At 36.7% G+C, this 19627-nt stretch overlaps 2 long non-coding RNA genes across 8 annotated transcripts in view; one reads left to right on the top strand and one right to left on the bottom strand.

Moving 5' to 3' along the window:
- LOC116450155 overlaps positions 1–4155 on the top strand; it is a 36301-nt gene extending 32146 nt beyond the window's left edge. For all 6 annotated transcript variants that reach the window (XR_004242693.1, XR_004242694.1, XR_004242690.1 and 3 more), the window contains one exon: positions 296–4155. This is a non-coding gene — a long non-coding RNA (uncharacterized LOC116450155). The remainder of the gene's footprint in view (positions 1–295) is intronic.
- Positions 1–19627, bottom strand: part of LOC116450156 — a 194655-nt gene that overhangs the window by 75076 nt on the left and 99952 nt on the right. For both annotated transcript variants that reach the window (XR_004242697.1, XR_004242698.1), the window contains exon 3: positions 15252–15363. This is a non-coding gene — a long non-coding RNA (uncharacterized LOC116450156). The remainder of the gene's footprint in view (positions 1–15251; positions 15364–19627) is intronic.

Here is a 19627-nt window from a genome sequence, read left to right as displayed (position 1 = left end):
CTGCTGGGTACCTGCATGTTTTGTGTGCAGAAAGATGACCTGGTATGGACCACCCAGAGCCCAGTGTGACCCATGCTGTGAGGGCTGGGAGCTGTGCTGGGGTTCCAGCACACGGCTCCCAGGCATGCTGGTCACCCCCACCGCTCCTGCTCCACGCAGAAAGAGTTACAGACACACTCACAGGGCTGGCCATGGGTACCACACTGGGGGCCACAAAACACAAAGGTTCTAACAGCAAGTTATGTGCAGAGTTCTCACTCTGATTCTTCTCCTTTCTTTCTCCTTCTCATTCCAGTAAACTCCAAAATAACAGGCAATAACATTAATGCTGGCTCCATCCAAATGAATGCACATGGAACAGAGAGATGCATCTGTTTAGTGATTCTGAAGTGAGCTGACTCCTTGCTGTGCCACCAGTTCACCTTGCCTTACTACAACTTAGTTTATTTTTGTGGGGTTTTTGTTGAAATCTGACATGGGTAACAAATTATTTTTATTATGTCTATTTGAGCTACACCAACTCTTTAAATGCTCACATCACCTGAAAACTGTAAACAACCTTGTTGCACATTGTGTAGTCACTGTGGATTAACCTCTTGAAGGATGAAGACACAGAATGGTTTGAATAATAGTTCTTGTTCTGTCCTTCTCTGACAGATGAATATGAATAATAACTTATTTTGGCCAAAACAACCAATTCCAGGTGAATTTATGTCCTTAATGGGAGATCTGCCATGACAAACAAGAAGGGTTTGGTACATTCTAGTCAAAAGTGGAATATCTTAAATCAAAAGTTTCAGTAGTCCTCAATATTTGTGCTAACCCTTCTATTAAATCTTCATAACAATGTGATAAGCTAGAATTCGTTGTCTTGTACTTTATTAAAAAGAGGGCAACCTCTAGGATAAAATAATATTGAGAAATAAATTTTACCTTGGATTAGTTTCATGTAAACATAAAAAACTCAACTTCTCAGAACTCATGTGAAAAACATAACATAGTTAATATTAAATACAAAGATTATGCAACCTATTACTTTTACAGTTTGTGCTCCTGTGTCCTTGAATTTGTCCCTGTTTTGCTTATGATTAATGAATGACTCACCCTCAGTACCCTCTCATTTATTTCATACCTCATTATGAATCTGAAATGGTCTATTTGTTATTTGAAAACAGCAAAACAAGCATGGAAGTTAAACAGCATTCAGAAATGCAAATGACATTTTTATAAATAAATTGCTATACTATCACATTTTAATGGTTTACATTTTTAACTGCTTTTGATATAATTTTGAAGAGTGTACTTCACTTAGTCCAGAGAATACCAGGTGGAGTTCCTCCACATGATTTATTTAAACATCAGGAGTGTCAGTGTACTCTATACAGTCACTCACACACAAATCCTACAATGACACCTGGTGTACTTTACAGTTCTCTATTTTGGCTTGTCAAGATCCTATGCTATAATTCCCCATGGCTTCTCATTTGTTTTGTTTGGAATTATTTTACCAGGGTATGATACTTTATAATGTTTTGTGATTATGCTGTCAACATTCAGGCAGGGACAAAATCAAGGCTAGAAAAAACTTTTGTGTATATTAAGTAAGTTCACAACTATTAAAGCAAAACCCACTAACTTATTTATACTGAAAACAAAGTTTTGTACCAACAGTTCACAGTACTACTTTTGTGTTGCTATATCCTTTTTCAGTTTTGATAATTACTTTCATTAACAGAATCTGGTAGTTTCAAAATGCTTTCTTGAGCAGAAAAAAAAATTGGCTCGGGTGACATCAATGCTAAATACCATTCTGTGGAGCACTCAGAGGCATAAACCAAAAAGTCCATCTTTTCTCTGTTTACTGCAGTAAATTCTGACACTGCACATACTTCAGTGTGGGTAATCCAGTCCCTCCAGAAGCCTGTGCAGTCTTCTCTTTTCTCATCACTTTGGCAAACCTGTCCACACCAATGAGAGGAGGTTAAAGTTCTGCAACAAAGACTTTACTGTGTAAAGGCCTCTAAAGCCCCAGTGGCAGCTGTGCCCAGCTCCTCCTGCAGAAGATAAGCTGTCTCTGTTCCTTACCTTTTTCAGTTTCTGGCTCATGATGTGCAAGCAGCAGCACCTGCACCTCCTATTTTTGCTCTATTTTATTTGTAGCCGAATTATGGCTGTGAGCTGTATTCAGGCTGGCTGCTGAGGCTGCATGCAACAGAGAGTAGGCCAGAATCCATGGATGTTATAAGCAGACAGGTACAAATCAAGCTCAACCAATTGCATATTCCTTATGCTGTACAACATGCATGACTATTTGTATGCCACATGCAGTAGCTTAGGTATTGTGTCATCATAAAAATAACATAACTGGACATGGTTATTAGCTGCAGGCTGACTTTCAGCTTTGCCTTTCCTAATATTGTAGATTTATGTTTTCCCCCCAGCTCATTCAGAACTCTTTGTACAGTAGTTTATTAAAGTATAACTAAACATTGTCCTTGGTGCCCATATATGTTTGGAACAATTCCAAGTCTATGATCTTTTCCTTGAATTTTGTCAACATGTTCACTACAGGCCTTTATTCTTCCTTTTTCAGTGAAAACTCTACAAAGATCGTTGTTTTAAATCAATCCTGACTATGATGCACTTTAAGATTAGTGAACATGTTGTTCTTCAAATTAACAAAACCAAATATCCCTCCCAATACTCTACCCTTATTCCTGCCAAGCTCTGTATTAGTTTCCAGTGTGAATAAAAAAAGATAACATCTTTACACATGGCAAGTATAAGAGATAATAATAAAAGGTAAATTTGACATAAGTTATGAAGGATGCGCAAAAAAAAAAAAAGTGAAACCTTGCCCCTGAAAACTTCATGAAGCTATAATAAAAATGGAGTTTGTGATGGATATCATAGAAACCAGAAAAAATTACACAAAGCAGGTAGAATTTATTACTACAATGTTTGAGTATTATCCTCAGCATAGAAAGATCAAAACCAAAACATGCATAGTGTGGAGAAACTGAAGGTATGTACTGATGGGTTTACCTCTAAGGATTTAATCTCCAGTAAGTGGCTTTCTATTTAAGCAATGAAAGCCTTTTGTCTCCTTGCCTAACTGGGATGAAAGTCTACTTCTCAAGGCAAATGCTTAGAGATAACTAAAACCAGTCTGAAACTTAACAGGTGTTACTTCTGTTACTTGAAGTGTTCTATTTAAAAACATAATTTATTCTTTTTTATTCTAAAAATACCAAGACATATCTCCAGGAACTCTTCAGTCTTCATTTTGACTCACAAAAGTCCATTACTCTATTATGCACACCTTTCATTTACATTGCAGACCACTATTTATTGACACTTACCAGGCACCCAGAGTAGCCCAAGTAGAACGTGAATCCTACAGACTCAGAGAATATAACAGTGAAAATATTACTATCATAAACATAAAAACGGAAAAGTACAAGAAATGACAGAAGACCAGACTCTGCCTTAAAGCTCTGTGAGGCAAATTCATCAGCAGTGTGACTGCACGTCCAAGCTCAAAATCTGAAAATGTAAATTACACCTTTGGCACTCTCAGCTAACAAACACCTGCAGAACTGTGGGAGTTTAACCTTCTGTTCAGATGATTGGCTTCACTTTGCTGCTTTTTGAAGCCTGACTTACAACAGGTGAGGATGCAGAGTAAAATAAAGATGTTGGGGGAAGGCAAAGCACTTGCTTGTTTAGCACATTTTATGGCTAGGTCAGGGATACGGGACATGGATGTTGCGAGAGGTAATGAGGTAACTGGCAGCAAAGAACTCTGAGCTGGAGCAAATGTGAAGGTAAAACAGAATCGAAATAGTGAACCATCTGCTTTCTAATGAAAACAGCTCCTCTTGTCAGCAACATCCAGAAAAAATGATTTCTTAGTTGGAGTGTATAACCGAGGGAAGTAGCTTTTTTGCTATATGAGGTAATACACTCAAATGATGTATGACTTAGAAAATAGTGTGGGTTAATGATCTTCAGCTGGATCAGGGAGTAAAACAAAGTAATTTCATAATACAGAACATGATGGATTAAATCATGTTAATACTGGGTATATACATTAAAGAAAATGATCTTTCTGGCATACTAAATGGCAAAATAAAAAGCACTTTTAGTAAGCTATATGATTAATTAGTCTGCCCTTTTATTTATGTACCATGATAAAGTAAAATGTACTTCTTCTTGTTACCTCCCAGGCAATTATTCTAAAAGTTATATTGAATACACCAGCTTCATTGTATTGCATCAGTCCATCAGGAACTGCGAGTAGGTCCCTGTCTTTGTTTCAAGTCAGGGGTTTTCTTTTTTTCTCTCCCTTTCCTGTCCTACTTACTAGAGTTTATTGGGGTTTTGTATATTTTTTAACTCACACAAACATGAGATTGAACAGGATACATTCATATATTGCAATAATATAAACATTGATTTGTCTTAGCACTATTACTTACAGAGAATGCAAAAAATTCCAGTGAGTGAAAAGTTATAGCTCATGTGTAATTCAGGCAAATATTTAAATATGGGAATGCAAATGCTTCAGAGTTCGTTCAGATTCTGAGCTGTTTCATTTCCTGCCTTCACAGTTTAACTGTGTATCTTGCAAATTTCTACCACAGGTTCAATCACATCCAGAATCTTTTAGAAATAAGCTGGAAATGCATTTGCAAAGGAGATTTCACATTAAAATAAAAATCTCAGATTTCAGAAATAATGTTACCTACAGAGGGAGGTATATATTATATATTATATAGTAATTATATATTATATATTATATAATTTTTGAGACCTATGTGTCTTCCAGTCTTATTGTACGTACTTGTTAGAAATTATGACAATGATGTAAGACACAGAAGTTTCCTCTAGTACCAAATTTATGTGGAAGGAAGAAAAGGCATTATTAGCACTGAATTTTCTTCTTTCTTAAAATCTTATGAGCATGCAGAATCTGATAAAATGCAGGAGTTAAAGAAAAGTACATTTCAATGATATTTTAAAAGAGAATATTTAGTAAGCTGGGGTAGGTTTTCTGTTCTATTAGGGATTCACATAGTTCTTCAAACTGGATTGCCTTAGACAGATGTACATAATAACATAGAAAATGCGAAAGAGCAGACTTGGACATTTTCTAATGTTAAATTCAGAATTCAGGTGAGTAGTGTTTTTGACAGAGAGAAACTTGTTCTTATAAGAAGCCCAGCACTTACATGGATTTATGCTGTTATACTGTTCCACAGACCTGTGCAGAAAAGTAAATGATTCTAAAACCCTAGGCTAAAGGAAATGACTTTTTTTTAAAGAACCAGCTAAGAATAACTACCTTTTTTTTTTTTTTTGATAGTTGCTAGTGCCAGATATTTGTCTACTACAGCAAGAATTTGGAATTCCTGCATGAAATCCTTGCAATGTTCTAATTCTGGATTATCTCACACAGAGTCCACCTGCTGACACAGAGTCAGTATTTGCTGACTAATCTTTTGTTTGCAGCACCACTAATGCTTTCTTCTGACTTCTTCAGCTTTCTCTGCTGCAACATGAAATCTGTCTTTACTGGGAATTAAGTAAACCATGGTAAATATAAATCCAAATATTTTCAATATTTATTTCCCCTGTGCATTTTGCATTTATCTGCTATCAAAGGAATTGCTCTACCATCAAGCTCTCCAAAGTCACTTTTGCATTTTAGTGGGTGTGAGTGCAGTGAGAGTGCTCTTTCCTTCTGTCCTCTCTAACAATCTCATCACCCTTCAAAGGGTCCTGGGCAGTTTTCAGGCCTCTCAGATTTCTGTTTAATGTAGAAAAAGGCACATGAGTTTTCCTCTTGTCAAAAGTATCTTCATTTCATCCTTTTCTATGATCAACACTCCCAAAAATTATTCTGGACTCCTTTTTCAAGTTTTCTTTATTCTAAAGAGGATCATAAAGGCATAACCAGGAAGATTTTTTCATGCTGCTCAGTATCACATCTGTACTACTTTTTTAACAGAGCACATTTACGATAAATATTTGCTTTATATCACCAATTCATACCAATATAGCCTATAGCTGTTAATAGTTGTTTATATATTTGTAAGCAGCTTTTCAGCCTAGAACTGCATAGATACTCCCTAGAAATTCCAAATAGATGCTGAAGTTCATAACTAGAAAAAACGTGGACACCTATTTACAACTAGCAAATAAGCTTTAAAACAGGTTTTTAAAGGTATGTGAATTAGTTCCTAATAAGACTGTTGCGAGAATATAGGAAACAGGTGACATGTATCACAGAGAAAGTGTACTGGCACAGCTTCCTCAAAGTGCTGGTCTATACTATCATTACATTTTTGCTACATTTTAAAGTTTGTAGAATACAACTCCATGTAGAAGTGTGACCTTAAAATTAGTCTTTGCAAGCGCCTGAGATGAGGGTGGTGATGAGATAAAGGTGATGGGTTTTAGCAAGCAGCAGGCTTTAAACCTAAAATTACATTAATTTATTTGCTGCAACACAATTAGGTAGATTAGTTATTGCTCAAACTGATTTGTTACATAAAAGAACAATTTTTATATCACAAAAAAAATCCCCAAAACAAAAATCCTAGAAAAATAAGAGAAGTGTTAGTGCTCTTGTACTCCAATGCTGTTGGCAAGACTCAACTAGAAATGCCAGATATGTATAAAGAGTAATTTTGTCTCATTAAATGATAACACTAGTGGTTCCTCTTCATCTCCTTAATTCATTTCTTATAGTTTTTCTTGTCACATCCACTTGTTTTATGGCTTACTAACTTGCAAGTTATGGTCATAATTTATGGTCAAAATTGAGTGGTAGCAAATCACAGAATATTTTCATTGATTACCCTAAATTGTCTAATCTCCTGTATGTTTTTAGGACTTGATTGGGTGGTATTTACTGATTGCCTTCATCTAATTTAAAAATCAATCAATAGCAACAATGAGAGGTGGTGGATAAATCGAGTCTAATGCAGCATAACTGCAGCAAATATCAATCAAAGGCTCATTCTCAATCAAATTTGTGGGAACTTTTAATACATAAACCAAAATGTCTAAAAGCCTTACTTCTAGAGCACATCATTTTTAAATTGTTGTCTGCAATGTGACATCTTATTGCTCTTATGCTGTCTATTTAGGGCAGTTTTCCACTGCTAAAATGAACATATTTCACTACAATAAAACTGTAACAAACAGGAAAAAAAAAGTCATCAGCTACGGTTTAAAGGCACTTTGTTCCATCTTCCTCAATATCATCTGTATATAATAATGGGAATTAACATAACATCAGCTTTTCATATAAACCGTGTGCATTTTCTCTGATAAACATTCTAATAAGTGTCTCGATAGAAAATGTGTTTTCTACATTGAGAAATCAATTCACTAAAGTTGTTCCTTTACATTGTTCTTTTTTAAAAGCGTCTTTAGTTCCTGAAGTTTTGGATAGCAAATGTGAAGGGAGCTGTCTGGAAGGCAATATTCTAATTTCGTGACATTATGAGGGCAAGGCACTTCATGCAGCAAAGAAGGACAGAGAGTAAATGCAAGCCTTCCTTTTCCAAGTGATGGCAATACAAACACAAAATGCTTTTTTATGATGTCATAATCAAATATGACATAGAAAAAACATTTAATTTTTTAACTAGGCATGGATCTTCAGTTTATGTTAACTCAAGGTAAGCTTTCTGTAGGCATACAGATGTGAACAGTTACCTAAACTGAGGTCCAAACAATGCTGTCATTAACAGCTGGATGAGGAGCTAGTTCTATAGCCAGGAAAAATAAGTCAAAACTGGCCTCTATTCTTCATCCATACTCAGAAACAGGTATTTAGTGTCAGAACTTGCTCAGTAAATTCTACGTAGATTGCTGAGGAGATTCAGCTTTTTTTTTTTGACAGCATGGGAGATATGAAGCTACAGACTTGTTAGGCAATAGCAGGTTCTGTCCTGTGACTCCAGCTGTAATAAATAATCAATGAAGGAGAGAAACTTGGAGCTTTGCAGATTCTCTCAAGCCTTGCAGATACTTGATTTTAATTTGAGTCAAGTTATTAATAGGTCAACATGTGAAAAAAAAGTCCAAAAGCTTTGAATGGTTCTGAATTCACTCAGACAAAAATTCCTTTTTGGCATCTAAAGAAAGTACAACTTATATGGCTGCAATCCAGCACTGCTACAAACAAAACCACAGATAAGTAATGGATTGGGAAAACACCACCACTCTGGAAAACAATGATTCTGTTCTAAGAAATTGTAAAGTATCCTTTGCTGCTAAACACTCTTGAAAAATCTCAGGCCCAAGCAACAGATCACAGCACACATTACAAATATAAAAGACAACCACCAAAGAGAACCCTACCAGCAGTCCACGGTTCATTAAAATTCTGACATTCTGAGATATCTTCTTGCCAAGGGCCCTCTTACAATGACATCTGTACACTTGTCATTACATTGTGGTTCACATTACTTACATAAACATGCCACAGGGAAACCACGACTGATATAATTTTTGTAAGATTGAAAGGTAGCCATTGTGATCATTAAAACAAACCTGAGAGAGCCTTCCTGATGATGGAACAGATTCAGTTACTTCTTCCTTCTTTGTGGGTCATTAGTTAAAAAGGGGAAGGTGGGGGAGGAGGGAGAGAAGGCCATATACTGCAGGTGTTTTATCCTTTGTAAGGAGACTGCGCTGAGACAAATGATTCTAGCTGGCATTTTGTACACACCGGAGATTGCTTATCGATCCAGATCAGAATATTCAGGCTGGCCCCAGGGAAAAGGCAGAGTATTTTCTGAGGGAGTTAATAACCTGGCAGCTGAGCTGTCTTGTCCAATTCACTGAACCTAGGGCTCTAATCAGGCCAGAGTTTTTATTTTGAGAAATCTTGCCATATGTGTCTGCTATCTGCCTTCCACTCTATTGGAACAGTGACAGTGATTGAAATGACAGCCTATAGATAGAGCCTAATCAAATTGTTTATTATCAGCCTAAATCAATATGTATAGATTGTAGAAACATCACTGTCATGACATGAAAAAGTCATACTAATACTACATGCTGCAGGTGTAATTCTAAAATGTAATTTTCCATTCTAAATTATGTCTGAATTTAAAAGAGTAAAAGGAATTAGAATGGTGTATGAGACAGTGAAAAATATACAGGTTTAAACATTTCAATAACATTAAGGATTAATGTTAAAATGCCACTTTGTTCATTGCTTAAATATGTTATCATGTTCCCAGTGAAGAACAGAGCTGTGGGAAAGGAAAAAAGAAATTGAAAAGTTGTTTTGCCTTTTGTATAGAAAAGGGAAAATCTCAGAGATCTGTGTAAGCACACACTGCAGCATGAATCAAATTCCAGCACACCTAAAAAGTGAGTTTTGAGGCATTCAGACTACACAGACAAAAATACAGTAACATGAATTCCTTTGGTACAACACAAATATTACTCCCAAGAGCAGACCAAAGAGCTTGGACCATCAAATCTAATGATTTGATAAGAAGCTGATTTCATAAAGCCCTCTCTTCTGAAGACTGTTGGACACCCTTTTTGCACAGAAAAGATATCAGCGCATCATATGGAAAGAGTAAAAAGTATTTAATGGTATGTCATAAAACAGATTCTACAAGCTTAATTATCATCTCAAGCAGAATCATTCAAACACAAAACATGAGACAAAGAAGGAACATTCCTGAGGGCCTGGCACTGGATGGGAATCTCCCAGATTTGGGAGAGGACCGGTTTGGCCAGTGAAGCTCACCTGAGTGCATGCATGCAGAATCCTCTTCTAGTGGGACTGACTGAAATGGATAATCCTGGCAAGGCTTGTGGCCCAACAAGAGTCAGCTGTATAGTTCATAACATTTTAAGTTGCTCTACTGGCAGAATTTGTACTGCCTAACATGTCCTTGGGAATAATTTATTGCCTTGCTCCTCAAAAAGAAATTGCAAAACTATTTTAAAGTACTCTGGCAAGGTAAAGAGGCTGTAACCTTAGAGCAAATTATATGTTTTGCCCTGAAGAATGGTGTGAAATAACCTTCTGGTTAATTAATCTTTGCAATGCAAAGATTAATTCAAGCTCTTGTTTGGCTGTCGTTTACATTGTGTGATTATTGGGTTGAGTCAAACATATAACAACTTCTAGCATTACGGCATACATGTTAATAAAAATAATTTTGTGTTGTAGGCTGTACTAATTTAAAGAGGTTTTTTTTTTTTTCTTGGATAAACATACTTTTCTTACCATGAGCATGCAAAGCTCTCCAAACAGCAATTATCTTTGGCTGAATGAATCTAGGAATTTTCCTATTACATCCAAAATCAGAATTTCTTGATCGCCATTCTAAAAAATAATGGTACTTATTCAGCAGAAAATATTAGCATATAAATCTAAGTACATGCTTAAGTCCCTCCTGAGTCAGGAAAGAAGTTAAGCAGATGCATAGCCTTAAGTTTTGAATTACTTCAGTGGGACTTTCTCGTCTTAAATTTTGAATGTACTTGAAGTGTACTTACAGCTAAGCATAGAATATGAATACAGGTGGTTCAGTTTGGCCCACAGCTGGCACAAAACCAAAATTTAACATTACTTTTAAAGCGTTTTGACTGAAATCCAGCGAAGTACTTATGTCTACACACAGTGCTGATTTAACTGTCTCAGTTTATAGTTACACTGGTGCAATTTCCTAGCATGGACACAGTTCTGCTGCTATTTGTCTTGGCATAACTTAGCAAGACACTTTTACAGAACTGAATGGCTCTTAAAGCCGAGAAGGCTGGGGCAAACCTGCAAGGCAACCAAACCTGAGTTAGCTGCAAACACAAGTCTGACGGGACATGAGAAGTGAGAAATTTGCCTGTTGAAATGGTCATCTTCAAAACCTTCCACAGATCAGTGGTGGCATTTCCCAGCACACTTCTGCCAATGTGGCTGTTCATATGTGAGTTCATTTCACAAACAGTAGCTCCTTCCAGAAGGTGTGGATGAAATGCCTGGATTATACCTTGTACACTGTAAGATCCATTGAGCTGGATATGCTCTAATTGTTGGGTGGAAACATGGAAACCTGCTTTAGGTTCTGTATGGTATGCAGTGAAATCCCTCTTACAGGCTGATTCTGCTGAGAGTCCATTATATTTTCTTTATCATTATTTTGCTTTTTGTTAAAACTTATTGCAGGCCAAATGATTCAAGATAAAAGAAAGTACTGTTTTTCTCCTTTCCAAAACATCTTCAAGGAAGAGTTTGACCACAAAGAAGGGTGGTAAAAATGAAGAAATAATGACCTTATTATTTATTATTTACAATGCAGAATGGTGATAACACTGTCACCATTATCCAACTTTCCAATACTTGTGTCGCAGTTACGGATACCACGTATTAATGAGAAATATACTTAATAACTTAGTTCTACCTTGGGAAAGGATTGTTTCTAGGATCCTCCTATAAAACTAGTGAAATTCTTATTTATACCCCACTTAGTGTTTTAGATAGACCATTTCTCTAGATCCATTCATTTTCTTTTTGGTTAATTCTGTTATGGGCTGATTTGCTTTGTCTTTGCACTAAATGGGATGTAAAACTAAGTGCTACTGATACAATTTCTATGGCTTTATTTGTTGCTTTTTTCCACCTTGCTTTGTATAGAGAGCAGATGTATTAAGAGAAGATGCACAGCATACTAAATTCTTACCTCATTTGAAGAACATAGTGCTTCCAAACTAAATAGTTTAAGATGCAAGAAAGGACAGTGTTAAGAGCACAAGTGTAAACCTTAACCTGTCCTCTACCTCACAAACATTCCACCAGTCAGACCATTGCCATCTTTCATTAAATGCATCACCATCTATCAGCATAGGACGTATCAAATGAATGAACATTAACCCCTAAATACTTGTTCTCTAATCGTATTTGAAACTACAAATAAAAATTTAAAAGTCCATTTAATATTTTCAGTGATCTCTAGTACACATTAAGTAATTCCTCTAATTTTACCTACAATATAATAGTGACAAAATTGAGAACAGAAGTTTAGACTCTAGCAATCCACTTTCATTTTTCATGGACACCATAAAGAATTTAACTGCTTCCCCTTTTCTCATATGAACCATACAGGCATTGACTCTAAGATTAAGCAGATTTCTGCACTACCAACAAATTAAGCCCTATTTGTTTCTTTTCAATTGCATTCAATCCAGTACCATCACAGCAAAGCCTTACTTGGGCTCAGGCTCAGAAACTCTGCAACCTAAATATCAAAACTAAAAAAACTACTATTCAAATAGGAAGGAAAAATATGGTATGATACAGCCCCATGTCCCACAAAACCTCTACACATAGTACTGCTTCACTTCAGATGCACAAATAATTGACAAACTGTACAAATCAGACCTGCAAACATGGTGTGCCTCCCAAACTGTACTTCAAACCTCATTACATTTAATAGTTCTGTACCAAAATGCCAAGTACTTCAAAAAATTCTGGCCAGGTTACGTACTTAAAAAAAAAAAAAAATACTACTGAAACACAGGAGCGTGGAAAAGTATAACACGAGAAAGTTCTAAATTCAAACTACACTCCAGGAGCATAAAGGGGGATTAATGAGGAGCTGTGATGGTGAACTTCTAGAAGAAAGAGTTTAAGAAGTGAAATTCATTTCAGCAGTGTCCGTTGTGCTGTGAAGCTTAATTGTAGCACCTTGACTTCATCAACTGGAGAACTTTTGCTGTTCTGTTTGCAGACAGGGTGGCAACCATTCTGCATAGCCTGCATTCCCACTCTGGGAGGAGTTATGTGTAGCAAAGATTCCACGTGACTCCCTGGGCAGCCCAGATAGAGATGTGGCCAGCTAATCCTGCTCTGTTTAAACACAAGATGACATGATGGTAGTGACCATGCTGACCTTAAGATAGATGTACAGAAGTGTGCATCAGTCCAACATTAGTAGAAGGCAGACAGGCAGGAAGGAAGGAAAAGAGAGATTTCTGAAATACTTTGTGAAGCTTACCTTGATAAACACTAAGGAGAAATCCAGGGATTTTGTCCACACACAGAAAATTGTGTAAATTGGCTGGAAAAACTCATTGACCCAGTCAGATTGTGTGAAGCTTGTGATCAAATACAGCCCCAGGCTCTCCTGCATCTTGCTCAGAACACATAGCTCAATGAAAAAACCCACTATTTTATTGTGATAAACACTGCAATAGAATGATGTTTGCACTGGCATGTGTGAGTTGCTCCTCTTTAGGTGGCTTGGGAACATTATATTCAAGGGGTTTTAGGTGTAAATTTACAAGCACAACATGCAAAGAATTTTAAGGTTTCATTGTTCAATTATTTTAAGTAGAACAATGAAAACATCAATGCTACAACAATACAAATTAATCAAACAACAAAAAGTAAAGCAATTAAAGCTGAGCAGTGAGACTGATGAATTCACAGGTACTTCTGCAATGCATATTCAAGAGCCGGAGTAATTAGGTGTAACTGTAGAAAGACTGTTAAATGTCCTTTATTGTAGATCTATGAAATTTATTTCACTGAGAAATCAACTACATTGTTTTTGTGGATCACTTTGTACAGCTAGAAAAAATGAGGGAAGAAAGATGGTTCTGTAATTTAGAGCATGGAATGGGAGAGGGAAGTCTCTTGAATCTTATGACTTCCTAAGTAGCTTGAGGCAATGACCTCCCACTTGTAAAAAAGTTTGACAATCCTTCTGTGTGCTTACCTGGGCTAGGAGGATATGTATGTTAAGAATGCTTAGACAGAGCACAGAAATGAATAACAGTATGACTCCAACTATACAACTACAGAACTCGCCCTAACACCAGAGTTCCATATAATCAAAGCTAGCACTTACCTCAACTCTCTGCTATTGTAAATATCTGTGTTTCCAAAAATCCTACATATGCTCTCTTGACATTTTTAGGTTGAAATTTTTATTTCTAGTCACTAGAAATTCTCAGATGGTCTCATCTGTAGAAGCCCATCTGAGGCTGTACTTGGTTCTGCAAAGTTCTGAGTATTGTCAGTGCTGATTCTGTGTGAGAGGCTCAGAAATTCTTCAGAACCTCTGAATATGAGACAAAGGTTAAGTTTAACCTTGGGAAGCCAGACCCCTCCGGACAGTGTTTCAGATCTTTTAGTTCAGGTCTGCATTCGGAACTGCTCCCTCAACCCTCCTGGCTCCTTTTCTGTGTTGACTGTAGCAAAGTCAGTATCATTAAACATAAATTACTCTTTCTGAATACTCCAGGTCACTTCCAAAAGTTGACGTCTAAATTCATCATCCTAGTACAACTCACAGGATGAAGATGAAACTATAAAATTTGATCTGATGAAATTTTATTCCTTAAGTCATGATAATTTGCTTTTTTTAAAATCCAGACTCTGGTTTAGCTTTGGCAGCACATAAATTCTGGATTAGCCAAAATAATTGCAAATAAATAGTTTATTAATCAGAGTATTACTCCCATGACTTAATGAGCCCACAGCAATTCTCAAATCAGTAGTCTATAACTATAGTATGTATCTCCAACTCTCTGGTAGAATCTAGGTAAAGCAGCACATAACACATCACATAGAAGAGAGAGAATATGGTGAAGATTTTATATAGCTTCATTTTGCAAATACTTTCATAATTTTATGTTTTCTTATCTTAAGGCGACAAAGACAGATCTATAGAGACTGATATAGTACTTGAACCATATTGAACAATTTTTGTTGGAATTCTTTGTAATATACATAGGCAGTGATAACAACAACATGAGATTAGCTCCAACACTGAGGATATAAGCAAGACTGTGTAATTATCCTGTGAATCCAAATAACATTAAAAATTGAGAAAAAGCTCCCTTGTCTGCCATGACAATAGTATAATAAATTATTCGTCTGGCATAGCAACAGAATGAAGGAAAAGAGTACAGATTATCAGCTTGAATCAAAACAACTGATGAGGCAACCTATTTAAGGTGAGATAATTCTTCATGTCTCTGAAAATATCTAGTGGTCATCCTCCCTCAGGCTTTGTTTCCATGCAATGATTGCAATTGTTTTCAGATAGAGATGCAGCCATGTCTGCTCTCACCCTGACCTGGTGCTCACAACTTGGTTTTAAAAATATTTTGCTCAATAAAGCACAGTAAGCAAAGCTGCTTACTCTGTCCAAAACATTCATTCTATCAGGGTTTCATAAAGAAAAGTTACATAAGATCCTTACCTGAATGCATGTGGATTTGACTGTAACTTTCTCTCAGGCCCTCAAAGGTGTCATTGTATGGAGAAAGATCAGCATCATTTATCCTCTTGTCACTCTGAAACTGCCAGTGAGCCTGTGAAATGGGGAACATGCCATATAATTAGAAAATTATCCACTGCCAACTTGCTATTATCCTATGCTTTTCTAAAAAGAACAAAAGGTGTGCCACACTGACAGCACTTTGCAGGCAATACAAGAAACTCTCAGGAGTTTCCAGCAATCTTCAACATGAATAACAAACAGGAGATAGTTTATAATGTGGTAGGTAAAGCTAAGGCCTTTAAGGACAACAAAACCTATGTACTTAGTGTACAGCACTAGCAGGGAAAATCATAGTAGAATGGTTGTTTCTTAGCCTGAACACTTTTCTCTTTAGGCTGAAGGTTCCAATCCCATGAACTAGGGCTTCAATCTTCATAGAAAGTTGTATTTCTGTAACAATCATATTAACACAAGGAGACTTTTGCCTCCAGGCTCCCATTGTTAGATTACTCTTTGTATTAGATTGTCACAGAAAAGGCTTTTTTTTTTTTTTTTTACAAAGTAAAACACCTGAAAGATTATCAGCAGAAATTACAGGAATACAGAAGAAAGTCCACAGGATAACACTTAGGGAAAAAGGCATCAATATTTTGTAAAAAACTCTTGAATGGGAAAAGAGGATTCTTCATATGAAAGCTGAACAGGGCTCACAGTTCACAGATTTCTTTTCTGCTTGAAATACTCAGGTCATTAACATTAAGTTTGGCTTCTGTACCTCTTGGAGGAATTTCAGTGTTATACAGGTGCCAGGTCACCACACTGAGAAAGTGACTCTGATGACTTTGTGTTCCAGACCACAAAGTCACCAAGGCCCAAATACTCTGCAGTGCTGCTTCCAAGAGTGCAGTGCAGCACTGCGAGAGCCACTGGAGATAGCACTGGAAGGTGCATCCTTTGCCAGTCCCTGTCACAGAGCACGAGGCAATGCTGAGACTGATGCCACATTTTCTGAAAACGGTGTCAGAAAATGAAGGTATTGTTTCCATCTCAAACACAATTCAAGAATTAGACAATGGAACTCATACTGCTGTCAAAAAAATTTTGGCTGAAGGTTAGGAAAATTCCTGGTGAGAACATTGTAAAGGGAACTGAAAATATATGTCTGCAAGTGAGAAGGAAAAGTTCTGTTTTTACTCCACAATTATGTGTAGAAAACACATCACAGAGTTGTACCTCAGCTAATGCTCTATGAACTGTGACAATCTTGTAGTGCATTCACCCAGGTTTTTTGTAGGTGCATCACTAAGGAAATATTCACTGTATCTACAGATGGCTGCAAACATTGTATGAGAGACCCCGCAAATTATTCATCACACTTCTAACAGGCTGGTAAAAGGCCTGTTCAAAGAGCTGAATGACTCAATAATAACTATTTGCTGTTAAATTCACCTTACCATCCTCTTTTTATTTACATTTATGTAAGGTTTACCTTGATCAAGTAAATTAAAGGGTTACCTGCTTTCTACTAGCACTGTTAAATGTTTCAGAAAGTACCCAAATCACAGGAGTTTTATAATGCCATGGCAGTTAACACATTCTCCAATACAGTGATTTCCTTTACACACCAGGGCATAATGGCTCAGCTGTAGAGCTTGAATTTGGACTGAGGAATTTTACTTTCCAACCTTTTTTTTCATTTTCCCTGTGGATGCCAAGCTGCTTGGCTTGCCAGGCCACATCCTACATCTACAACAAAAGTGGGAAATGCATGTAGTGCTCAAATTCCACGCTCCTAGTCTGGAAACCACTCAGTTACACAGCATGAGATGTTTTCTTGATGCTCAGGTACTGAAAGGGAAGTTCCGTTCTTGGATTCCTCTCCTGGCCTGTTGTCTGATGCAGTCACTTGCAATGTGTCTGTGGCCCTGGCACGCTTTTTACTGGAAGTCAAATTTCACAAATTCCAAATCTTTCTAAACCTTTACCTTTTTTTATGTCTGCTAATCAAATAGGGAGGGCTATTGTGGAGTACATGTCCCACATCACAATGAGAAAATTAATTTCACTCTGTTCTTAGAAATGTTTAACTACTATGGGGGAGAATAACATCAAAAGTCACTGTAAATTGTAGATTCTGAAAGGGAAATTAGATAAAAAAGAACTTGAAATAAAAAAAAATTAAAAGTCCTTCCATCTAGCACTAACATATTCAAGGAGAACAATAATGTGCATTCTTAACCAAACTTAATAGAGATTCACTTTGCAGTATATTCCATACACACATTCACACCATGTTTCTTAAAAATAAACAAGTGAGAAGTAAAAAATACAGCCGCTAAAGGAAGGTTATTTATGCCCAAACTGTACTGGAGAAATTAGTCAAGGGCAATTCATGCATGTGAAAATATGATTTCTAACACTGCCAAGGTCGATAAGACCTTAGGGAGTAAATGCTGACCACATAAATCAAAGATGCCTAGAGGCAGTTTTGAGGATGAGTGGCGAGGCTTTAATAGTTTTAAAAAGCCTGTTAATAGTCCAAAGGAGTCAGCAATGATACAAGAGCAAATAACTTGTTTATGAAAGGAACAAACCATGCTTGATGTCCTTCTGTGGAGTGGATTGCCCAAACTCAGAATCATACGATTCTCTCCTGCATTTCAGAAGTAAGGATCTGATTATTCCTCAAAACTAAAAAATGAATAAAGGTGCACCAATCTAAATGAATCCAAACTGCCAAATTAGTTTGCTTACAAAGATATTTTAGGAAAAAGACAACTTCAGTGACCAAACTACTTTATAGGAACAATTCCTGTTTTGCCGAGATGTCTAAAGAGAAATGCATTTTATCTGAAAACGCATACCAGATAGCAAGCTTTTCCGTTGTTTCCATTTGCTTGGTTTTGTTTGGTTTTTTTTGACAATTTCCCCATAGTATGTGAACAAAAAGCAAATAACTTTTTTTCCTTTCTAAAACAGAAAATTGACAACTTTTCATTTCAAGCCCAGCCACTGAACTAAAGAGTACTTCTGCCTAGCTGGCTCCCCACACTCCTTTGGTTGCCACTGTACTATCTAAACATCTCCTGTTTCAGGTTGCCTTTTCAAAACACTGTGTAAGTTAGAGCATGCTCCTTTCCCACACAGCTCAGATATCTGGGATACATATCTAGTGTGATACATGAAGATATCTGAAATCAAAGAGAACTTTAAAACAATCTTTTAAAGGAACTCAGTTTGCACTATTAAAAATAGCTTGAATTACTAACAGGATGAGTTTGTGTCTGAGTCAGACCCTTCTAAACCTTAAACAAAGATGAATTCAGAATAGAGCTGGCAATTAGAACTCACTGTGTATTTATTCATTTGTATTAATAATTAATAGTAGGTTTTTGAATGTTCCTGTGTTGTACCATTATCTCATATTTTAGAAAATACGATTCATGACAGCATCCTGATTTTACTACTAAAGATATTTAAACCATTTTTTATGTTGTTTCTGTGTGGGTAAACTGTTATGTTACCACAGCCCCTTTCAGCATGAACTCTTCACTCTCTCATGCTCCTATTAACAAATTCAGCTATTCCAAGCTATTCGTCTTCTCTTCCTGGACACTGCTGTTTAATATCTCTGCCACCTTGATATCAGAAAAAAAAAAAGGTTGACTAGACATGCAGATTCCTCTGATTTAGGGATAATTAATCTGGCACGTCCAAAACTTCAGCATGAGCAAGCAGCAGAAGTCAGAATAGTGAGACCAGAAGGGTGCTGTGGAGGCAAATGAAAGTAGGTATTTATGGATCAGTTGAATACAGGCAGAAGAATGTATCCTGAAGTCTTGCAGCCAATTGAAATTTGTTGTCAAAGTGTGAAGGAGGAAAAGAAGGAAGGCAAAGAGGGAAACCATCAGCCAAACATGCAAAACTGCTGCTTTCTACTTCACACAGTTATGACTCCAGGCAGAAACCGGGTAGATGATTGTGTATATCTGAGAAGCGGCAGGACATGTCTCATTGCTAATCTTTATGTCAGAGACACTAGTGTTTGTTTCTGCATCAATACTTCCTATCTTTTTGGCCTTTTAAATTTTTTTCATTCATTTCCTCTATTCCTTAGTCTCAGAACCATTCTGGAGCCAGTTTGATTCAAATTTCCAAAGAGTAAAAGAATATTTGATCGCACATGAGCGTAATTTGTTCAGCAAGGGTGGCAGTGATCAAAAACTAAGTGTCATAGTTCCCTAGGTTTGCTTCCTGCAGAGATGTGCACTGATTCCTATTTGTATAAGACAATGAATTGAAAGAGGAGGTTTTCAGAGTCCTCTCACTCTGGAGACAGTAAGAGTGTTGGGTAA

This window comes from Corvus moneduloides, chromosome 12, assembly GCF_009650955.1.
Source record: "Corvus moneduloides isolate bCorMon1 chromosome 12, bCorMon1.pri, whole genome shotgun sequence".
NCBI lineage: Eukaryota > Metazoa > Chordata > Aves > Passeriformes > Corvidae > Corvus > Corvus moneduloides.
Note: the sequence above shows the minus strand (reverse complement) of the source record. Positions and strands in the feature narration are given on the sequence as shown.